Source organism: Panthera onca, chromosome A1, assembly GCF_046562875.1.
Source record: "Panthera onca isolate mPanOnc1 chromosome A1, mPanOnc1 haplotype 2, whole genome shotgun sequence".
In the NCBI taxonomy this organism is placed as follows: Eukaryota; Metazoa; Chordata; class Mammalia; order Carnivora; family Felidae; genus Panthera; species Panthera onca.
This window is the reverse complement of record NC_138339.1, coordinates 153,720,233-153,743,718: the sequence shown is the minus strand read 5'-3', so window position 1 is coordinate 153,743,718 and position 23,486 is coordinate 153,720,233. Positions and strand designations below refer to the sequence as shown.

Sequence of the window (23,486 nt, the reverse complement as noted above, 5' to 3'; positions counted from 1 at the left end):
AGTGTATTCTAAAGATGAGGAAGGGGCGCCTGGGTGGCGCAGTCGGTTAAGCGTCCGACTTCAGCCAGGTCACGATCTCGCGGTCCGTGAGTTCGAGCCCCGCGTCGGGCTCTGGGCTGATGGCTCAGAGCCTGGAGCCTGTTTCCGATTCTGTGTCTCCCTCTCTCTGCCCCTCCCCCGTTCATGCTCTGTCTGTCTCTCTCTGTCCCAAAAATAAATAAAAAACGTTGAAAAAAAAATTAAAAAAAAAAAAAAAAAAAAAAAAAAAGATGAGGAAAAGTAAGGAAGCCCAGACCAGAAATAAACCCATGAATATATGGTCAACTAATTTACAACAAGGAAGTTAAGAATATACTATGGAGAAAAGACAGACTATTCAATAAATAAATATTCTATGTAATTTGCAGTTGGGAAAGTGGATGGCCACATGCAAAAAAAAAATGAAATTAGAACATTATCTTAAACTCTACACGAATATTAGTTTAAAATGGACTAAATAGGGGCGCCTGGGTGGCTCAGTCGGTTGAACATCCGACTTGGGCTCAGGTCACAATCTCATGGTTCGTGGGTTCGAGCCCTGCATTGGGCTCTGTGCTGATGGCTCAGAGCCTGGAGCCTGTTTTGGATTCTGTGTCTCCCTCACACTCTGCTCCTCCCCTGCTCATGCCCTGTCTCTCTCTCTCTCTCTCAAAAATAAATAAACATAAAAAACTTAAAAAAAAATAAAAATCAAAATAAAATAAAATAAAATGGACTAAATAAAATGTAAAAAGTGACACGATAAAATTTCTAGAAAAAAACAAGTGGTTAACTTCTAGACAGAGGTCTATATAATTAAATGTATTATATATTATATATATATAACATATATAATATATAACATATATAATATAATTAATATAATATATAATATAATATATTATATATGTATATGTATTATATATGTTATATTATATATTATATAATATATTATCTTACACTAATGGCAAAAAGAACAAAAGTAAAAATAATCAAGTGGGACTATTTCAAACTAAAAATTTGCACAGCAAATAGAACCATCAACAAAATTAAAAGACAACCTATTGAATAGGGAAAATATACTTGGAGGTCATATGTGTGAAAAGGGGCTGGTATGCAAAATATATAAAGAACACATATAATTCAAAATTTAAAAAAAAGAGTACAAATTTGCAGAGTTGTGAGGAAGGATCATTTTCTGAAGAATAATCAGATGGATAAAGATACAAAAAAATGAATATCATAAGTTATCAGGGAATGCAAATACAAATCACAGTGAGATATCATCTTAAATATTTAGAACAGCTATTATCAAAAAGACAGGGAATAAGAAGTGTTGGTGAGGATGTGGGAAAATGGGAGTCTCTTCACTATTGCTGGGAATGTAAACAGGTGCAGTCATTATGGAGAAACCTATGGAGGTTTCCCATGACATTAAGAATGGTACTACCATATGATCCATCAATTCCACTGCTGCATATTTATCCAAATAATACAACAATACTCCTTGTAAAAGATATGATCTCTATGTCACTTACAGCATTATACACCATAGCTAAGAAGATAAGATAGGGAAACAACATAAGTATCCTAAGTATCCATTGATGTGTGTGTGTGTGTGTGTGTGTGTGTGTGTGTGTGTGTGTGTTTGCATTGATTTCAAATAAATCTGGCAATGTTATAGCATTTCTTGTTCTTTTGTCCTATTTTATCTATTTGGGGTGATATGGTAAATATATTAGAACTATTATAATGGATAATACCATCAAGTTGGACTGTTTCCAATCTCATTTCAATGTATTAATAAAATCTTATTACCCACATATTAAGGGGAAATATATGCCATTTATATTTATTGAAAAACTCCCACAATAATAGAGTAATTGGGAATATAAAATTTATTTGTCAAGTGTCAATTATCTTAATTTTCTAGATTAATATAATCTTTGTCTTCAATCTTGGAATGGCATTGTTCCCAATGAGTGTAAAAGGTGAAAATGATGTATTTCTAAAGCAGCAGGATTAATGAGAACTTTGTCGACACTTATACAGAGCAGATCCTCTGAATCAATCTTCTCAGGGTTCCCATCACCTCCTTGTTTCTCAGGCTGTAAATGATGGGGTTGAACATTGGGGTCAGGATGGTGTAGAAGACGGCCAGAATTTTGTCCTCTGTTCGAGTTCTCAGCGATCTTGGGTGTAGGTAAGTGTAAGCAAAGGGTGCATAGTAGAAAGTCACCACAGTGAGGTGTGTGCTACAGGTGGAATAGGCCTTCTTCCTCCCTTCTGTTGAGTGTATGCGGCAGATGGTGAGGAGAACTCGGCCATAGGAACATGCAATGCCAATGAAAGGTAACACAAGGAAGAGTGTCCTGCTCACAAACACCGTGTACTCATAGACCCAAATGTCCATGCAAGCCAGAGTCAACATGGCCGGGACATCACAGAAGAAATGATTTATGGTTCTGGATTGACAGTAAGGGATATGGAGGGCATATACATTGTGAGCACAGGAGTTGATCGAGCTCATTATCCAAGATCCTGTTATCATCAGCACACATACTCTTTTTGTCATATGAATGGCATAGTGAAGAGGAAAGCAAATGGCCACATAACGATCATAAGCCATACGGGCCAATAATAATCCTTCTGCACCAGCTAAGGTAATGAAGAGGAAACTATGAACTCCACACCCAATGAAAGAAATCAACTTGTTTCCAAAGAGATAATTGGAAGCCATCTTGGGGACAATGGTGTAGATGTAGTTCAGGTCCATGAGGGAGAACTAAGTAGAAAATACATGGGTGTGTGGAGATGGATGTCCAGGAGGATGACGATGATCATGGACAGGTTGCCAAAAAGAGCCATTAGGAAAATGAGAAAAACAAAAATGAAGAAGAACAGGCCAATTCCTGATGGTGGGGATAATCCCAATAAGAAAAAATCAGTAGATGTTTGGTTACTATTTTCCATGGGACATTAATTTAGCTTTCCCTAAAGAGAAACATGCATTACGTACAGAAAATTAAGCTCTTGTTAATTCATTATTTTCATTCCAAACTGTGATTTATTAATGAAACATTGTAACTCTTAAAAAACTTAACACATATTTTGATAAAACAAACCTGCCAGTTTTAATTTCATAGATAAAATATTTATAGGACATGCATATGTCTATGAAATATTTCATAGACAAATCTGTAAATGTCTAAGAATAATATATTTCTGTAATGATTTTATTGAAATATATGTTTTATGTTTCTACATAAATTTAGACATCAACATCAGAACTTATAGGTTTTATAATATACTCATTGTAAATCAATGTAAATGCATAACTTATAGACCCATATCTGAATACATTTTATGACCCTTAGACAATGATTTTTCCTTTTATAATTAAGCACTATTTCTGAAAATAGAGTAGCCTATCAGTCATGCTCACATACTCTTTTTTTTTAGTTTTCCTCCAAAATCTTGCCAAATCAAGCTTTATAGATCCTAAGCATCATTATCTGCTTTTTCCCCTAGAAATCTACAATTAATAATTATTGTCAAATATGTTTATATGAAGCATATTTTTTCTTCCCCCCTCAACATTCAAATGCTCTAGTTTAGGAAACCCCTTCCATGAAACCTTATTCTGTGAATTTGTTATAGTTTACATGACTCTGCTCAAGCATTATGAAAAGATGCATATTCTGTTCATCTGCTTCTCAGCAGTTATTTAACATTATGCATTGGCCTTAGGGCACTTTTCCTTACCCAGTCCTTTTTCCCTCTTGTTTTTCTTATTTAAAATTCTTTCTATTTCTAGATAAGTATGAGAGTTTATCCATATATGTATCACCTCTTTGTCATTAAACTCAACTAACATAATAATGAGAAAAAATAAGCATAAATTTAAAGAAACTGGGAAAGAGAGAAGAGGAAGGAATCAGAGATAAAAAAAAAAGTTAAGAACTTTTTTGGGGAAAAAAAACTTTAAGAAACATAAAAGGAGAAGGCAAAATGTCATTTTGAGAGTATTCTACATGGAAATGAGTGGTGGGAATCTTCTCCAGAGGAATACCATCAGTGAGTAAGCTCAGTATGTTATACCTAGAATGGATAGTAGTTCTTCAGTCTCTAATGCTCTTCTAGAACCAAAGCCATTAAATTCTTGAGGAAGGTTTTACATGAAAGACAGATGTAATCACACCCCCACCTACCCACACACACACCTTTACACACAGACAGACACTGAATTAAAATGATTGGGATAAATGCAAGAAAACATTTCAAAAAAATCTGATGTCTTCAGAGAAAAATGAGAATTTGTTAAATATAAGTAAAAAATATCATGTTCTATATAAACTGAAGTGCCAAATATCAATAAAAGACTTCTGGAAATAAAAAGGATAATAATTAACATAAAAATTAATGAAAGTTTCAATCAATTGATGAAATTAACCAGAAATAGTGCAACAATGAAACATAAAATTTGATATTAGAATGATAAGAGAATGAGGAATAGTATAAAATGACCCAACATATACTTATGGATATTCTTATAAATGCATATGACATCAATTTATTTTTGACAAAATATTTACTTATTTTACATGTTATACAAAACAATTTTAGAAACCATTATACATGAACTACAATGTTCAAAGAGGATGCAAAGAACACAGAAAAATAAACTAGAATTAATTTATCAAATGGAATTTTCATGAAAACACTAGTTTCTTGAAAACAGTTTCTTGGTAATTCTTAATATAAGCTAAATAGGTGCTCTAAAATCTTATTGAGAGAAATTATGATAATATGAGAATAAATATATCCAGTAGTATAAATAAAACAAACTCATGTTTCTTAATGATGTTATATATTTTATATGCAAACAATAAATTCTAGAAGATGGAACAATACCATCAATGTATGTCCTTAAACATAAAGTTGGATGTAACTCTGTTGAGAGAATGGGGGGCTAGAGGTGGGAGGAGAGAAAAGGTTGATGATATAGGGAGGAGGTGAGACTTAATCCACAGTGGCCTAAATTACAAATCATGGTCTTGGTATTTGGGATTTAAGAATAAAGCATTAGAAGATAAGCATATTGTTTAAAACACAGGAAGTATTGGAAAAGATTGTAAAATAATTTGAAGTATTAGCTTTGGGTTTCAAGAGGAGTGGGTTATGGGACCATCATTCAACTCTGTGGTTTGTTGATGCCATGTCCATACATTATTTGTATAACATATTAAAGTGATATAAAAGTTATTTCAGTTCCTAATTTACATAGTAAAATTAGTGCAGATGTGAATCTCCAAATCCACTGTGAAGTACTTGCAGCAGGGTTAGGGTCTATATGAAACAACTGATTTTCAATTATTGTGTGCTTACTGTCGATGTGCAAAGGAAATACTGGGAGATCTAGCTTTGTTTATAAAGTGGCATTTGGATAGGCATGAGAAGAGCATATTAGACTGATATCATGGCTATAATTTGTATTAGTAGTTTCAATTATCAACCAGATTGAAAATGTAATAATTGTAATTACCAAGGACATTAACATTGTTACTACTTCTATCTTTTATATTTTATACAGGGCCAGTTATGACAAAAATTCCATGAGGTAGTTAGTATTATTTCTGTTTAATCATGAGAAAAAACAACACAGAACAAAAATAATGCCATATCACATGACTGCTAAGGCAGTGATTTTGATTATCTATCTTCCTTTGTTCTTACATGCTAAATAACTTGCCATGTGATATCATTGAAAGAAGTTTTGCATCTGACAAGAAAGCCACCATAGCTATTAAATACCTGTTTCAAGATCTAAAGTAAAGAACTATATTTTTTAGGTAAAATGATAAGATTATTTCCCTTTTATTTTGATTTTACCCAGTGAAATAATGAAAACTAATCTATTTACATACCATGTGGAAAAAATTGCACCTGCTTCAATCTTTTAAATTTCACTAAAACTTTGGTTTGGTCCTCAGCATTACTGGGAATATGCAGTGGAGAAAAAGGGACACAAATGGTTTCTAGGTGAGTTGGAGAACTAAACCTTGAACACAAACAAGGTCCATACATGGTAGAACAAATAGAACTATACACTTTCAGTGGCCATCTCCACTGGGTAGGACCTAACATGTGTCAAGATTTGTACCAAGAATCAATTTTCTTTAATCCTTTAATCAACTCTTGAGGTTGATATAGCCATGAATATGGCTATGGATGTTTGCAGATGATAAATCAAGTTTCAGAGATTTAAGTGAATTCTTGGGATTTTCTGCCTGAATTTAAATGCTTGGTAGATAGATGAAAATATTTATATATTAATTTTTATTTTAATTTAATCTTATAACTAAAAATTTTGGTAACAGTTATGAAATAAAAGATTATTTTTAGCTGCTCAAAACTAAAAGAGAAATAAAAAGAAAAATATAAAGCTATTAAAATAAAATTTACTATAGATGCAAGAGAGTCAAGAAGGTGTGTAAGTTCCTTTAATGACCAAATGAATTGAATAAGTGCCTATATTTTCTTCATTTCAATATCTTTCCTCTTTCCTCTAATTTGATGTTTTAATTATATTTCCAGTTGCTCCCTGCAGCAATACAACTTTAATCCATGAGGTAGAGAATACCCACAGCACTCCCAGATCCTCTCAATCACTCCCAGGTCCTCTAAATGAATTCTAATCCATGTTTTGCCCCAATATCAGTGTCCTTGGGTGATTTTGTTTACAAAGAAATGTCCTCCTCTCTATTATCTCCTCTGTAGATCAAGTTGTAAATGTATATATTCAGTTCATTCCTACATCATGGTGAAGGAAATTCTCTTATGTCCAGTTTAAAAATAAATTCCATATTACCATTTTAATTTAATTTAATTAATTTATTAGGCATTATTTAGCTTGTATGTATTATGTTTCTCATGTTTCCCACGTTTGTATTCAATTGCAAACAAAATTTGTAAAGCATGTCACTTTTTTGATTCACATATTTACAGAATAAATAGATTTTTCAATATAGGTTCATTATTATAAAGATGAAACATGGATTCCAAGTGATTAGAAGTAAATTATTTAAAACTATAGAGTGATCCAGTGGCAGATCTGGAAAGGTGTCCTCTAGATACTAGACAATATAGAATTTTCTTCTGAAACAAACTAATTTCGAAGAAAAATCTTTCAGATCATTAAATAGTCTGGTCACATTAGATTTGGTCTGATTATTTGTATAGCTGTAGCAAGAATATACATTTGCCAAAGAAGTTTTCCATTGCTTTGTTGAAAATTTTATAAAGAATCAGACTACACTTTTAAAAGTATTTGAATGTAAAAAAAAAATCTTCACCAGTTTTCATGTAAATTTGGGTTGCTTTTTCTCTTTTCAAAAACCCTGGAATATTTTGAGTGCTGAACTTTACCAAAGGGAACTTTCTTACTTCACCTGTAAACAAAAAGTTCTATAAAAGATCACATTTTTCCCCCCCTAAGACAACCGGAACTTATTGGTTCCACAAAGTCTACCTTAGTTCTTTAAAAAGATTGGGTATACTTTTATCTCCATGTCCATAGATTGTAACTGTTTTTCCATTCCTATCATGTATTTAGAATTAGCAGGATTGTGAAATGGCTTTCATTAACTGAATCAGATGACAAGAGGAGAGTCTTCTGGAGTCTAGCCAAGCATTGTTCTCTACAGTATTTCTGCTTGGAGATATATATAAAATTTTCATCCCTTTTAATGTTTCTATAGCAGATTCTACTAAAAAAGAACAAACAAAAAGTCATAATACTTTAGTGACTAAGGAAATAATAATCTTATTAAATATTGAAGCATTGCGTATTTTTAGATGTTTAGAATGTTATAGAACTTGTGATCCATGAGGATTTTATTGTAAAAGGAGATCTAATATGTACAGTATTTGAATGTGCATATAACAGTATATATATATATATATATATATATATATATATATATATATTTTTTTTTTTTTTTTTTTTCATGAAATTCCACAATGGTGAATCAGCATTGATAGACAAATAGGAAAGTAGGTAGACAGATATTTTGAGAGATGTATGATTCACCAGTATATACTGTGAGTTTGGATTCAGACACAAGATATGTTTATTTGCTTTAGTGTAAAGACATGATGCAGACAGTTTTGAGCCAATGCTAGATTGGATTCTAGTTCTGCCACTTACTAGAAATGTAAACTTGGATTAATGAATTCAAATCTCTGAGCCTGTGCCTCCTAAGTACAGCAAATCAACATCACAATGAGATATAATTTTACACCATTTAGAAAGCGTATAAGCAAAAATAAAGAAATTAAAGAGAATGTGGAGAAAAGAGAACACTTGAGCCTTATTGATGGGAATATAAATTAGCACAACCATTATGAAAAATAGGAGTTCATCAAAAAGTTAGAAATAAAACTACCATATGATCCAGCAATCCCATTTCTATTATATATCTAAATGAAATGAAATGAAATCAGTTACTTGAAAAGATACTTGCATTTCTGTAACTATTATTGCAGTGTTATTCATAATATCTAAAGTATGAACATTAACTTTATATGTCCATTGACAAATAATGGATAAATGAAATATAATATATATGAATATCACAACAAAATGAAATGTGTGAGTATATATATTTATATACATATTAATATATAAATATTCATACACGTATAAACACATTTCACACACACACACACACACACATATATATACACACATATACATATTCAAACAACGCTAGCAACATGGATGAACGTGGAGTACATCAAGATAAGTGAAATCAAGCAGACACAGAAAGACACTGTTTAGTTACAATGACGTGTGGAATCTGAAATGGTCAACCTTTAGAATTAGCAGAATCGTGGTTGTCAGCAACTAAAGAGAGAGACAATGGGAAGATGTGGGTCAGATGCTACGGTTTCCATTATACCTAATTAATAGTTCTGCAGATCTATTGTACAGCAATTTAAATGTAGTTAATAACGTTGTATATTTGAAATCTTCTATTAGAGTAGATGTCACCAGATGGTAGTATGGTAGTTGATGGATTTGTCAATTAGTAATTTGATTGTAGTGGTTATTTTATTTTTTATAAATTTTTTTTAACGTTTATTTATTTTTGAGACAGAGAGAGACAGAGCATGAGCAGGGGAGGGTCAGAGAGAGAGGGAGACACAGAATCTGAAGCAGGCTCCAGGCTCCGAGCTGTCAGAACAGAGCCCGATGCGGGGCTCGAACTCACGGACCATGAGATCATGACCTGAGCTGAAGTCGGCCGCTTAACCGACTGAGCCACCCAGGCGCCCCTGTAGTGGTTATTTTAATATGTAAGTATCTTAAATCCAGTTTACACCTTAGATACACACAATTTTTGTCAATTATACCTCAATAAATCTTGGGGAAAAGATAAGTTGTTACAAGATTGAATGGGATAATTTATACTGGATATTTCAATTGTGAGCTGCATGAGTGATCAGTGAACAGTCTGTAACATTTTTTAGCATTTTTATCAGCACCATTGCCACTAAAATCTACAAAGTTACCATCGTATCTTTTTTTATCCACACACCTGTCATTCTTAGATTTCTCAGTGACATTGTTCCCAAAATGTTTCAATGTTTTCAAAAAACATCCTATGATGATAACACAGGTATAATTATTATTTAACTGGAAATTTAGTGGTATACAAAGAGTTTTTCTTTTTTTTAATGCAAAAATTAAACACATAAAGGTGTACAATTGGGAAAATTTGTGTTAAAAATAATCATAATATCTCCACTCTACTTATGAATACCTAAATTACTTCCAGAAGGTGTCATTTACATTAGGAAATATATTACCGTTTCCATAGACAGATATATTTAGTCATTACTATTTGACTTTTATTATAAATTCTGATACTTTTGAATAAAATCTAGGCAAGAAATCATTTAATTAGAAATGACAGACTCATATAAAGGGAAAAATGTGCATAAGCAATAATAAGTTTACCTTGGGAACCATTAAACCACTTTGTACTTATTGACAAAATAATCCTAGTCCCCAATCCAAGGAAGAAAAAGGAAATGTTATTGCTGATTGGTGGCCACATGAGAGCTTCATTCATTGAATTTCATGTGAGCCCATCTAAAGCCTTTCCCAATATGACTTAAACCTGTCTCTTACAAAGACCCTCATTTCCTCCTATCCAGAGAGTATGTTTATGAACTAGCTCCAAAACCACTTTTTAAAAATTTATTTATTTTTGAGAAAGAGAGAGAATTGGTGAGCAGGGGAGGGGTGGAGTAGGAGGGAGACAGAGAATCCAAACAGGTTCCACTCATCATGGAGCACAACACTGGGCTCTTGCCATGAACCATGAGATCATGACCTGAGCCTAAATCAAGACCCAGATGCTTAACCGACTGAGCCACCCAGGCACCCCAATACCACTTTCTATTGTAAAAAATGCAACTCCAACTCCACATTAAATCTTCTAATCTGAACTTGGACAACTCTCACATAGATTATGTCACTCTTTTTCTAAACTGACAACCTTAAATCTGGAATGATTTCATTCCAGTCAATAATATATAATTCCAAAAGAATTAACTCGATAGGATCATCTATGTGACCTCATCATATGCATGCATGAAAACAGCTCTATTTTTGTAGAATAAAATCTATGTTACATGCACTATACCAAAGCAGTCTTTATTTATCTGCAATCTTTCCCATTGGCAGGGAGTGCATTATAGGCTCTAGACACAGTGTACCTTTCCTTTGTCAATGGATAATATATATCTTTCAAAATCAGTTATTTTTTTCTAAAAATGTCTTGGTTCAGACAAAGTCTTCTCACACTTGCAGGCCCATTTGCATTCATATAAATATTTACTATGTATTTTATCACAGGGATTTATTATTTTTAAAGTGGCCATATTTTCATGAAATTAGTGTCTACTATAGTTTTCTTTACCATAAACCCAGAATAGAAGTTCATAGATGCTCATAGAAAATATCAGCCATTGATTATAATATCAATTCCACCATATTCTACTACCACTTCACAATAGCTTATTAGGTGTAAAACCATTTTTTTCCAGAAAAACATAATGTTTTGTTTTAGGCTTAAAGAGATTTTTATGTTTTTTTTAAGTATACAAGTGTATAAACAATCTCTTTACTTCTTATTTTAATTATATATAAAATTTAAAAACAAATTATAATAAATATATAAAATATATAAAAATATATAAAATATTTATTATTTATATATATATAAATTATTGTATATATATAATATATATATTTATATAAAAATATATAAAAATATAACAAATGTATAATATCTCTTAAACCAAGTTTAGTCAAATAAAATTTTCCTTTGAAATTCCATAGTTAATTAGATGATTTAAAATGTATCAGCTGCTTATTCTAATAGCTTACTAAAAATAGTTTTTTATTAAATCTAATAAAAATTATGTTAAGCACTTGCAGAAGTATCTCAACTTTTAAATGATTAATAAATTTGGGGCGCCTGGGTGGCTCAATCGGTTAAGCGTCCGATTTCGCTCAGGTCACGATCTCGCGGTCCTCGAGTTCGAGCCCCGCGTCGGGGCTCTGGGCTGATGGCTCAGAGCCTGGAGCCTGCTTTTGATTCTGTGTTCCCCTCTCTCTCTGCCCCTCCCCCGTTCATGCTGTGTCTCTCTCTGTCTCAAAAATAAATAAACGTTAAAAAAAATTAAAAAAAATAAATGATTAATAAATTAAAATACAATGGAGACATGTACCTTTTATTATCTCTCACACTTACACACTTACTAGTTTGAATAGCTGATATTGGTCCTCCAGTCTTCATATGAACAAAGTCATTTTTTCTGAATAGACTTCTTTGAATATTTTTCAAATCAATGTTTATATTTATCTCTCATCCCTGCACTTGACATTTTAGATAACTCCATAAGGACTCAACAGCAATCATGATTTCAGGACATCATGGAGATTAAGGATAACACTTGGTGTTTTTTTGTGTGTGTGTGTTCATTTGGGAATGTCCACTGAGACTTTAATAATGTAAGTTAAATCACCAATAGCTCTGCATGGCCTTAGGCCAAAGTTTGGAAATGAGTTCTAATAATTTGTGTAGTTGTTTTCATAGTTGTGTTAAAGGTCAGTTCAGTGGGTTAACAAATATATTTATTCAGACTTTTTGAATATTATTTCTCTTGTATATATGTTCTTTATATATATTGGATATTACCCTCTTATTGGATATATCATTTGCAAATGTCTTCTCCAGTTAAGAAGATTGCCTTTTTATTTGTTGATAGTTTCTTTCACAATGTATTTAAAAAAACATTTTTGGTGTATTTCCAATAGTTTAATTTGGATTTTTATTTCCCTTGCCATAGGAGTGATATGTGTCTATGGCTAATGCCATGGAAATTACTGCCTATGTTTTTTTTTAATCCATTTTGAGTTTATGTTTGTGTATGGTGTAAGAAAATGGTATAGTTTAATTCTTTTGCATCAAACTGTCAAGTTTTCCCAGCATCATTTACTGATTCACTCTTGGTAGTGTGTGTATTTCTGAAAATGTGTCCATTTATTCTTGGTTACCCAATTTTTAATGTATGATTATTTCTATTCAATTCACAATTATTTGACTTCTATACAGTTTATAATAATGTGCCCACTCTCTTCGCTGATACTGATATTTTGAGCCTTCTGGTTTTGTTTTGTTTTGTTTTTGTTTTTTGGTTAATATTTTGTAAATTTTCTAAGAATCATGTATTAGTTTTGATGTTTTCTTTGGTGTTTTTTTCTATACAATATATTATTTACCTCCACTTTTTTTGTAAGTTATCTCACACCCAAAGTTGGGCTTGAACTCACAACCCCGAGATCAAGAGTCACTGTTGTGAGGCACCTGTGTGGCTCAGTCAGTTGGGTGGCAGACTTCTGCTCAAGTCATGATCTCACAGCTAATGGGGTTCTGTGCTGACAGCTCAGAGCCTGTAGCCTGCTCCAGATTCTATGTCCAGATTCTCTGTCTCCCTCTCTCTCTGCCCCTCCCCCGCTTGCATTCTGTCTCTCAAAAAATAGATAAACGTCAAAAAAATAATAAAAGAGTTGCATATTCTACCTATTGAGCCAACCAGGTGCCCCATCTCTTCTCTGTATTTTTTTTCCCTTTCGTTACTTTTGTATTTTTTTCCGAGTTAAGTTATAACATTTATTTGTTGATTTGAGACCTTCCTTATTTTTAACATGTATTTGTTTACTGTGATAAATTCCCTTTTAGCACTGCTTTTTCTCAGCTTACTAAGTTTCAGTATCTTTGTTTATATCTTCATATGCCTCAAGTTGTTTTTTTGTGAATCTCCATTGTGATTTCTTAAACTTTCTATTTAATAGTGTATTGTTCAATTTTCATATAATTATAAGTTCTAGTTTTTCTTCTGTTATTCATTGCTTGCCTCTTTATATTTTTATCACAAAATTTGCTTTATATGATTTCAACATTTTAATCTTATTACAATGTATTTCATGATAAAATCCAGGATGTGGTCTATCGTGTCCATACGGATTTAAGAAAATTGCATATTCAGATGTTGTTCAGAGAAGAGTTTTGTTTGTTTGTATCTTTTAAGTCTGACTAGTTTACAAGTCTTTTTTTTTTTTTTTTTAATTTTTTTTTTCAACGTTTTTTATTTATTTTTGGGACAGAGAGAGACAGAGCATGAACGGGGGAGGGGCAGAGAGAGAGGGAGACACAGAATCAGAAACAGGCTCCAGGCTCCGAGCCATCAGCCCAGAGCCTGACGCGGGGCTCAAACTCACGGACCGCGAGATCGTGACCTGGCTGAAGTCGGACGCTTAACCGACTGCGCCACCCAGGCGCCCCGACAAGTCTTTTTTTTTTAATATCTCTTTTATCTGGTTGTTCTATCCATTACTGAAAGTGGGATACTTGAAGTTTCAACTGTTCATGTAGAATAGTATCCAATTATTTTTCCATTCAATTCTTTCAATATGTGCTTCACATATTTTGGGAATCTGAGGTTTGGTGCATATATGCTTATAACTGTTATATATTCTTAGTTTAAATTCAACTGTAAATCATGTATAATGTCCTTCTTTATCTCTTACAAATAATTTTGGACCTAAGTTCCACTTTGTCTGATATTAGTGTAACTATTTTTTTCTGGCTATACTTTTTGTGGATTATCTTCTGTTTCACATGCTTTTATTTTCAGGCTATTGAGACTATTTTTTTGAGACTTTACATATATGAAGTGAATCTCTAGACTGCATGCCCTTATATATGTATAATGTCTGTATGGCAAAATTGGGATATTTAATCCACTTACATTTACAGTAATTTCTGATGAAGATTGACTATATGTTGCCATTTTGCCATCTGATTTCTGTATATATGATAGTTTGTTTGCTTCTTATTTTCCCCAGTACTCTCTTTTGTTCATGTGTAGTTTATTTTATTTGTAGTAGCAATTTTTGATTCCCTTTTATTTCCATTTGTATATACTCTATAGTTATTTTCTTTATGGTTACCACTGAGATTACATGTAATATTTTAGAAGTTTATCAATTTAATTTGAACTGATACTAACTGAAATTCAATCACATATAGAAACTCTATTTCTATACATATTTCCTCCTCACTTTAGGTTATTGATGTCACTAATTCTTTATATTTTGTGTAAAATTCGGTTTACAAATCAATATTAGAGTAATATCAACTTTTATATTTTCCCATGTATTTAAGTTACTGGAAAACCTCAGAATGTCATATGGCTTCAAGTTACAGTGTAGCATCATATTATTTCAACCTAAAGGTCTCCTTTTGATAGTTCCTCTAGGAAAGGTCTATTAATAATGCATTTCTATTGCTTTTGTTTACCAAAAATATCTTTGTTTCTCTCTTTCTTTTTTGAAGGGAAATTTTCCAGATATAATTTCCGTTAGAAGTTTGTAATGCTGTCATCATTTTTTTTTTTTTAATTTTTTTTTTCAACGTTTTTTATTTATTTTTGGGACAGAGAGAGACAGAGCATGAACGGGGGAGGGGCAGAGAGAGAGGGAGACACAGAATCGGAAACAGGCTCCAGGCTCCGAGCCATCAGCCCAGAGCCCGACGCGGGGCTCGAACTCACAGACCGCGAGATCGTGACCTGGCTGAAGTCGGACGCTTAACCGACTGCGCCACCCAGGCGCCCCTGTCATCATTTTTAATATATTTCTCATCATGTTCAATTCTCAATCTCTGCTGAGAACTCAACAGATAATCTTACTGACAATCTTAAATTTGACAAGTTTCTTATGTCTTGCTGTTTTCAATAGTTTCCTTCCATCTTTGGTAGTTTGATTAATTGTAGCTGTTAGTGAATCTTTTTGAGGTTATCCTAGCTGCAGTTTGTTGAGTTTCTTGAGTTTCTTGGATTTTATATTCATGTCTTTCATCATATTTAAGAAGATTTACCTATTTTTTATTCAAGCAATCTCTCTGCCCCTTTAACTTTAATTTCCTCTGGGACTCCTATAATGCATGTATTGTTCCACTTGATGAACTCCCACTTAAACTCTTTGTTATGTTCCCCTTCATTCTTTGGTCTTTCTGTTCTCAGAATTTACATATATGTTCCCGACTTTGTCTTCCTTATTTTTTTTCTGACTGTTTAAATCTTCCATTTTATCTCTCTGGTAAATTTTCATTGTAGTTTTTGTACTTTTCAGCTTTAGAATTTCTGATTTGTTTCTTTTTTAGGATTCCCATCTCTTTTTTATATATTCTCATTTTATTTATATGTCATTTTAAACAAAATCCTTGACTTATTTTTTTATTTGCCCATCTGATTATATTAAAGACAGTTTAATATTTTGTCTAGCAATTCTTCTGTGTTTTTTCAGAGACATTTTCTATCGATGTATTTTTTTTCAAAGTATGGTCCATGTTTTCCTACTTTTTTGTAAGCCTTACGATTATTTTGTTGTTTTTGTCAAAAAAACAAACAAACAGGCATTTGAAAAAACTGCCATCTCTAAGTTTATACAGACTTCCCCTTGTATCCATCACTATAGTACCACACAAGTAGTTTTACTGCCTTTAAAACCTGTGTGCTCTGCCAATTCATTCCTCTCCTACTCATGACACTGGCAGCTACTGAACTTTTAATGTCTCCATAGTTCTGCTTTTTCCAGAATATTGTATTGTTGGAATTACATAGTATATACAGTCTTTTCAGATTGGCTTCTTTCAATTAATAATATACATTAGAGTTCCTCCATGCTTTTTCATGAATTGATAGCTTATGTCATTTTATCACTGAATAATATTTCATTGTTTGGATGCACCACAGTGTATCAGTTCATCAAATGAAGAAGATCCTGTTTGCTTTCAAGTTTTATAGTTATAAATAAAGCTTCCATAAACATCATGTGTGCATTTTTGTGTGGACATATTTTCAAGTTAATGACTGCTGGGATGTTTTAAAATATGTTTAGCTTATTTATTAAGAAATTATCAAACTATCTTCCAAAGTGATTGTGTCATTTTGCAAACTTCCCAGCAACAAATGATACCTCCTATTGTGCCACGTCTTCAGCAGCATTTAGAATTGTTAGTGTTCTGGATTTTAACCAAATATGTATGTAATGTTATCTTATTTCTCTTTTAATTTGCATATCCCTGATGACACATAGATCTGAAATCAATGATTAAATTAAATTAAATCAATGATCACATTTATTTATTTTTTGTTGTGTATGTATGTATTTGTATCTATCTATCTATTTATTTATTTATTTATTTATTTATTTATTTATTTATTGAGATACAGAGACAGACAGAGGAGGGGCAGAGAGAGGGAGACATAGGATCCAAAGCAGGATCCAAGCTCTGAACTATTAGTACAGAGCCTGGCCCCAGGCTTTGAATCCATGAACCATGAGATCATGACCTAAGCCAAAGTTGGACCTTTAACCAACTAAGCCACCAAAATGCCCCGATTTATTTTCTATATTAATTCAATTATAGTTAACATACAGTGTTATATTAGTTTGAGATCTACAATTTAGTGATTCAACAACTGTTCATATTACTCAGTTCCTATCAAGATAATTGTACTCTTAATCCCTTACACTTATTTCACCTATCCCCCAACCCACCTCCCCTCTGGGAACCATCTGTTTTCATTTTATGTGTTTCATAATTCTACATATTAGTGAAATCATATAGTTTTGTCTTTTTCTGACTAGATTATATTGCTTAGTGTCCTGCCCATTTTTTACTGAATTATTTGTTTCTTTTGGTGTTTCATTGTGTAAAATCTTTATATATTATAAAGAATAACCATTTATCAGATATTCATTTGCAAATAGCCTCTCTCCTTCAAAAGGTTGTCTTTTACGTTTTTTAACTGTTTCTTTTGTTGTTCAGAAAGGTTTTATTTTGATGTAATCCCAAAGCTCATTTTTGTTTTTGTTTCTCTTATCTCAGGAGACATATCTAGAAAAATGTTGCTATATCTGATGTCAGAGAAATTACTATTTGTGTTCCCTTCTAGGACTTTTATGATTTCAGGTCCCAAATGTAACTACTTAATCTATTTTGAGTTGATTTTTTTTTTTGTATGGTGTAAGAAAGTGGTCCAACTTCGCATGGTTACTTTTGCATGGAGCTCTCCAGTTTTCCCAACATTATTTGTTGAAGAGATTGTCTTTTCCCATGGGATATTCTTTCCTACTTTGTCAAATATTAATTGACATGTTAATGTGGGCTTATTTCTGGGTTTCTATTCTGTTCCATTGATTCATGAATATATTTTTATGCCAGTGCCATAGTGTACTACTACAACTTTATAATAGAACTCGAAATCTGGAATTTTGATACCTCTAGCTTTGTTTTTCATTTTCAAGAGTGCTTTGTCTATCCAGAGTCTTTGGTGATTCCATATAAATTGTAGGATTGTTTCTTCAAATTCTGTGAAAAATGCTGTTGGTAATCCATTAAAAATGGATTGTACTTAATGTGTAGATGCTTTATGCAGTTATACACACTTTATCATTATTTGTTCTTCCAATCCATGAGGATGAAATGTCTTTCCATGTGTTTGTTTCATCTTCAATTTCTTTTATCAGTAATTTATAGTTTACAGAGTACAAGTGTTTAGCCTACTTGATCAAGTTTATTCCTAGATATTATATGATACTTGGTGCAATAGCAAATGGGATTCGTTTTTTTTTTTTTTTAATTATCTTTCTGTTATTTCATTAGTGGAATACATAAATGCAATGGATTTCTGACCACTTATTTTGTGTCCTACAAACTTACAGAATTCCTTTCAGTTCTGGTGCTATTTGTTAAGTCCTGATGGTTTTTTATATAGTATCATGTCATCAATACATGTTTAAAGTTTTACTCCTTCATTACCATTTTGGATATCTTTATTCCTGTTCCTTGTCTCATTGGCTAGGACCTTAAGACCTATATTGAATAATAGTGTTGATAATGAAAATCTTTGTCGTATTCCTAATTTTAGGTGAAATAAAGTTTTTCCCTAGAGTAAGATACTTGCTGTGCTTTGTTGTTGTTGTTGTTGTTCCATATACAATGTTTATTAGTCAGGGTTATGTTCCCTTGAAATTTATTTTGTTGAGGGTTTTTATCATGAATGGATGTTCTACTTTGTAGATGTTTTCTCTCAATCTATTGAAATGATTGCATTTTTTATGTTTTATTTTGATGTAATGAATCACATTAATTTGAACATATTGTACCAGTTTTGCATCCCACAAATTAATCCAACTTGATTGTGGTAAATGACTTTCTAAATGTATTGGTGGATTCTGTTTGTTGATATTTTGTTGACAAATGTTTGCATATATATTAGAGATACTGGCCTGCCATTCTCTTTTGTTTATACTGGGGTTATCTGGTTTTGGTATCAGGGTAATTCTGCGCTCATAAAATGAATTTGGACATTTTCCTTCCTTTGGTTAAATTCTGCAATATTTGGAGAAGAATATGTAATCCATCTCCTTTAAATGCTTGGCAGAATTCACCTGTGAAACCATCTGGTCCTGGACTTTTGTTACTTGAGACTTCTCTGATTAATGATTTAATTTCACTGCTGGTAAACAGTCTGTTCAAATTTTCTATTTCATTCTGATTCAGCTTTGGAAAGTTATGTGTGTTTAGGATAAATTTCTTCTAGTTTGTCCAATTTATTGGTACTTAACTTTTTATAATATTCTCTTTTTATCCTATATATTTCTGTGGTAGCAGTTATTTCTCCTCTTTATTTGTGATTTTGTTAACCTGAGTTGCTTACTTTTTTTTGAGTCTGGTAAAGGTTTATCAATTTTGTTGATCTTGTCAAAGAACCAGTCTCTGTTTCTTTGTTCTGTTCCATTTTGGCTTGTTTTTCTTTTCTTTTTTTTTTTTTTTTTTTTTCTTTTGCTTTTAGTGTCTTTATTTCTGTTCTAATACTTTTTCCTGTTCTAATACTTATTATTTACTTCCTTCTACTGCTTTTGTTTTCTTTGGTTTGCTTGTTTTTTACTTCCTTTATGTGAAAGATTATCTTTTTATTTTAGATTAGTCATGCTTCATGAGGTAGGCCTTTATTGCTATAAACTTCCCAATTACAGCAGCTTTTCCTGCATCCTAAAGATTTTGGACCATTATGTTTTTATTTTCATTTCATGCATTCATAACTTCCTCCTTGTTTTCTTTGTTAAACCATTAACTGTTTAGAAGCATGTTATTTAATCTCCACTTGTTTTAGCTCTTTCCGTATTTAATCTTGTGGTTGATTTCTGCTTTCATGGAGTTGTGATCAGAAATATGTGCAGTATGACTTCTATCTTGTTTTAATTTGGGGAGAATTGTTTGTGATCTAATATGTGATCTATTCTGGAGAATATTCCGTATGCTTTTGGAAAGAATGTGTATTCTCCTGTTTTAGAATAGAAAGTTCTGAATACATCTGTTAAATCTCTCTGGTCCAAAAATCAATCAAAGCCACTGTTTCCTTGTTGATTTTCTGTTTGATCTGTCCACTGATGTCTGTGAAATTTTAATGTCCCTTATTATTATTATATTACTCTTAATTGCCTCCTTTGTGTTTGTTATTAACTGCTTTATAATTTGGATACCTCCATGTTGAGTGCATAAATATTTACAATTGTTATATCTTCTTGTTAGATTGTTCCATTTCTGATTATGTATTTTCCTTCTTTGTCTCTCTTTACAATCTTTCTTTTTTAGCCTATTTGGTCCCATATAAGTATTACTATCACTGCTTTCTATTAACAATCTTTTTTCATAATGAATTCTTCTCAATCCCTTTTCTTTCAATCTGCATGAGTCTTTAGGACTGATGAGACTATTTTAGACAGCATAGAGATAGAGCTTGTTTTTTGCCCATTCCTTCACCCTATGCCTTTTGATTGCAGAATTTAGTCCATTTACATTCAAAGTAATTATTGATAGATATGTATTTATGGCCATTCTTTTACTTCTTTTGTGGTTATTTTGGTAGTACTTTTGTTTTATGAAAAGTCTTTATTTAAATTTCCATTAGTGAATACACAGTGTAATTTTACTTTAAGGTATGTGGTATAGTGATAAACACTTCCATACAACACCTGGCGCTCATCACAAGTCCACTTCTTATTCTCCATTACCTATTTAACCAATTACCCTGCCCAATTTCCTTATGATAACTATCCATTTTTTCTCTACAGTTAAGAATCTTTTTTGTTTCCCTCTCTGTCTTTTTTTTACTCTTTGTTTTCTTTTTCTTTTTCCTTGTTTCTTTTTCTTAAATTCTACATATGAGTGAAATTATATGGTATTTGTTATTCTCTGACTGATTTTGCTTAGCATTACAGTCTGCAGCTCCATCCATGCCACTGCAAATAAATTATCTTGTGTTTTATGACTGAGTAATATTACATATATATACATATATGTGTATATATGTGTATATATACACAAAATATATATATTTATATATATTATATTATATATTATAAATATGTTTATATAATATATATAATATATTATATATAGTATATAATATATTATATATAATATATATAAATTATATATATAATTTATATATAATATAATATATAAATTTATATAATATATAAATATATATTAAAATATATATTATATATAAATAAATAAATGTAGATAAATATAATGTATAAATATATATAATATATATTATATATATAATACTATGCATTATTTATCTATTTATAAGCCAGTGGTCACATGGGCTGTTTCCATAATTTGGCTATTGTAGATACTGCTGCTACAATCTTTGGAGTGCATATAATCCCTGAATTAGTATTTTTATTTTCTTTGTGCAAATGCAGAGTAGTACAATGAGTACTACCCATCATAGGGTAATTCCATTTTTCACTTAATATTAATTAATTAATTTATTTATTTATAAAATTTTAGTTAATACACAGTGCACTGTTGGTTCCTGGAGTAGAATTAATTCATACACTTGCATACAACACCCGAGCTAATTACAACAATTGCCCTCTTTAATGCTCATCACACATCTAGCCCATCCCCCACCCACCTCCATCCATCAACCCTCAGTTTTGTCTCTATCATTCAGAATCTATTCTGACTTGTTTCCCTCTCTCATTTTTGAAAAGGCCCCATACTGTTTTCCAGAGTAGCTGACCAGTGTGGATTCCCACTAACAGTGCAAGGGAATTCCCCTTTCTCCACATCCTGGCCAATACATGTTGTTTCTTATACTATTGATTTTAGCTGTTCTGGCAAAAGCGAGATGACATTTCATTGTACTTTTGATTGTTGAGAATCTTTCGTGTCTCTGTTGGCCATCTGGATGTCTTTTTTTCTTTTCTTTTGGACAAAAAAATGTCTGTTCCTGTCTTCAGCCCATTTTAATTAAATTATTAAGTTTTTAGATGTTGAATTTCATAAGTTCATTACATTTTTTGGATACTAACCCTTTATCAGATATTTTATTTGCAAATAACTTCTCTCAACTATAGGTGCCTTTTACTTGTGTCGATTGCTTTCTTCACTGTGCAGAAACTTTTTTCTTTTGATGAAATCCCAATAGTTTATTTTGTTTAGTTGCTTTTGTTTCCCTCACATCAGAAGATATATTTAGTAAAATGACTTTTTTGGCTCACCTGGGTGGCTCAGTTGGTTAAGCATCCGTCTTTGGCTCAGTTCATGATCTCACAGTCCATGAGTTCAACTCCCACATCAGACTCTGTGCTGACAGCCTGGAACCTGGAGCCTCCTTCCGATTCTGTGCTCCCTCTTTCTCTGCCCCTTCCCTGCTTACTCTCTCTCTCTCTCAAAAATAAATAAACATTAAAAAATACATTTAGAAAATGACCTTGCTAAGGCTGAAATCCAAGAAGTTACTGACTGTGCTCTTCTCCTCTAGGATTTTAGTGGCTTCCTATCACATTTAGCCTTTTAATTTATTTTGAAATATTTTTGTGTATTATGTGAGAAGTAGTCCAGTTTCACTCTTGTGAATGTAGCTATCCAGTTCTCCAGACACCAATTGTAGAAGTGACTGTCTTTTTTTCCACTGGATATTCTTCCCTGTTTTGTTGAAGATTAATTGACCATATATTTGTGATTTCACTTCTGGGTTTCTATTCTCTTCCACTGATATGTGTGTCTGTTTTTGTAACACTACTATAGTAGCTTGATAAATAACTACTACTTTGTAACAACTTGAAGTCTGTAATTCTGGAATTGTGATATCTCCAGCTTTGCTTTATTTATTTATTTATTTATTTCCCAGATTTCTCTAGCCATTTGGGCTCTTTTGTGGTTCAATACCAGTTTTAGAGTTATTCTAGCTGTGTGAGTATTGATTGTATTTTCATAGGGAGTGCATTATATGTGTAGATTCCTTTGGGTGGTTGAGACGTTTTAACAATATTTATATTCCAATTCATGAGCATGAAATCCTTTCCATTAGTTTGTATCATCTTCAATTTCTCTCATCAGTGTTTTATATTTTTCAGAGCACAGGCATTTCACCTCTTTGGTTAAGTTTGTTCCTAGATATATAATGGCATTTGGTGCAGTTATAAATGGTTGTGTGCTTTTTGCACTGTGCTGTTTTTTTTTGGCTGATCTGTCCTTGAGACAAGTCATCTGCAGAGGCTCTCCTTGCCAGGTGCGGGCAGTGTTTGGTCTCTTGCCCGGAGGTGACAAGTTTTTCCTCGGTGTACTTTGGTCTGCTTATGACGTTAGAACTGACATCACTTCCACAGACCTGTGTGGCATCCCCATTGTGTGGGTCTTTTTCTCTTCTCTCACAGTGTCTGTAGCGTCCTTCACTCCCACATAAAGTCTTGTCGTTATGTTTAGCTACAGATAATATCTTTGCTCCTCCTACTT

At 32.2% G+C, this 23,486-nt stretch overlaps 1 pseudogene; it reads right to left on the bottom strand.

Annotated features, from left to right (window-relative positions):
- Nucleotides 1–2,062: 2,062 nt before the first annotated feature.
- On the bottom strand, nt 2,063–2,991 carry LOC132680230 (olfactory receptor 2L2-like; annotated as a pseudogene).
- Between the last annotated feature and the right edge of the window lie 20,495 nt (nt 2,992–23,486).